This window comes from Schistocerca americana, unplaced genomic scaffold (assembly GCF_021461395.2).
Source record: "Schistocerca americana isolate TAMUIC-IGC-003095 unplaced genomic scaffold, iqSchAmer2.1 HiC_scaffold_57, whole genome shotgun sequence".
NCBI lineage: Eukaryota > Metazoa > Arthropoda > Insecta > Orthoptera > Acrididae > Schistocerca > Schistocerca americana.
This window is the reverse complement of record NW_025726313.1, coordinates 162138-164230: the sequence shown is the minus strand read 5'-3', so window position 1 is coordinate 164230 and position 2093 is coordinate 162138.

Sequence of the window (2093 nt, the reverse complement as noted above, 5' to 3'; positions counted from 1 at the left end):
CTTCTGGAGCAATATTTTGTGATAACACAATCAAATGCCTTAGTTAAATAAAAAAATTATGCCAAGCACTCGAAACCTTTTGTTTAGCCCATCCATTACCTCACAGAGAAAAGAGAATATAGAATTTTCAGTTGTTAAACGACTTCTGAAGCTGAACTGTACATTTGATAGCAAATCGTGTGATCTAAAATGATCAGTTATCCTTACATACACAGCCTTTTCAATAACTTTTGCAAACACTGATGGCATAGAAATAAGTCTAAAATTATTTACATCATCCCTTTGTCCCTTTTTATAAAGCAGCTTTACTACTGAGCACTTAAATCACTCAGGAAACTGATCCTTCCTAAAGGAAAAATTACAAACATGGCTAAATACAGGGCTAACATTTGCAGCACAGTACTTTAATATTCTGCTAGACACCCCATCATAACCATGAGAGTCCTTAGGCTTCAGTGATTTAATTATTGACTCAATCTCCGTCCTGTGCGTATCACTGAGGAGTGTTTCAGACCTCAATCTCGGAAAGGCATTTGCCAAGAAAATTATATGATTTCCTGTAGAAACTGAATTTTTATTTAATTCACCAGCAATATTCAGAAAATGATTTTTAAATACTGTACATATATCTGATTTATCAGTAGCAGAAATATTTTTCCTGCAAACTGACCTTCTGCTGCTAACCAGACACTTCCTTCAACAACTTACCACATGGTTTTAATTTTATCCTGTCAATTAGCTATTCTATTTGCATACCACATACTCTTTACTTTCCTAATAACATTTTTAAGCACCTTACAGTACTGTTTGTAATGGGCTATTGTAGCTTGATTATGACTACTTCTAACATTTTGATATAATTCCTGCTTTGTTCTACAAGATATCCTTATCCCACTAGTCAACCACCCAGGCTTCCTATTACTGCTAGTACCCCATTTAGAATGTTCTAATGGAAAGCAACTCTGAAAAAGCATGAGAAATGTGTAAGGAAAGCATTGTAGCCGGCCGAAGTGGCCGTGCGGTTAAAGGCGCTGCAGTCTGGAACCGCAAGACCGCTACGGTCGCAGGTTCGAATCCTGCCTTGGGCATGGATGTTTGTGATGTCCTTAGGTTAGTTAGGTTTAACTAGTTCTAAGTTCTTGGGGACTAATGACCTCAGCAGTTGAGTCCCATAGTGCTCAGAGCCATTTGAACCATTTTTTAAAGCATTGTATTTACCATCGATGTTATCGGCACTGTAAACAACCTGCCACTCTTGTTCCTTGAAAAGGTTTAAAAGATTTTCTGTTGCTGTTGGATTAACTTTACTACATAGTTTGTAATTAAATATGACATTGGTTTGAGTACAAAAGCTTTTTAGTGTTACAATTTGTGCATCATAGTCTGAAAGGCCATTCAGGCTTTTACTAACAAAAAGCCCATCTAGTAATGATGAATGAATAGAAATATTGTCTATGGCAGTGCTACTGTTCCCCTGCACCCCAGCTGGAAAAAACACAGTCTGCATCGGATCATATGAATTTAGGACATCTACCAACATCCTTTTCCTTGCACCATTGTGTACTAAATTTAGGCGGAAAGAGTTTTCAATGGCACAGAGAGGACCGGTGTTGTCGTACAGTTCTTGAGGACCAGGTTTTTCGCCGGTGTTGTGAATTAAATTGCAAACCTATTTCCAGTGTCTCATGAAGTAAGGGCACGTGATGCTCTTCATGGGGATCTGTGTGTCTCATGGGGGCATTGTGTGTGTGTGAATTCCTAAGGGGCCAAACTGCTGAGGTCATCGGTCCCCAGCCTTACACACTATTTAAACAAACTTATACTAAGAACAACACACACACCCATGCCCAACGGATGAATCAAACCTTCAGTAGGAGGGGCTGCACAATCCGTGACATGGCGCCTCAAACCGCTTTTGGTAGGCTTTGACACGTCGTCATACAACACAAATATGATCCAATGCTACATACACACATATTTTAAAACCATACCACCTATATTCGAGAGACACACTTAACACACAAGTTCCACACTTCGCGAAAGAAAGTTGCCAATGCATGTGAAGGGAGCAAAGATTTCCCAATCAGGCAGCT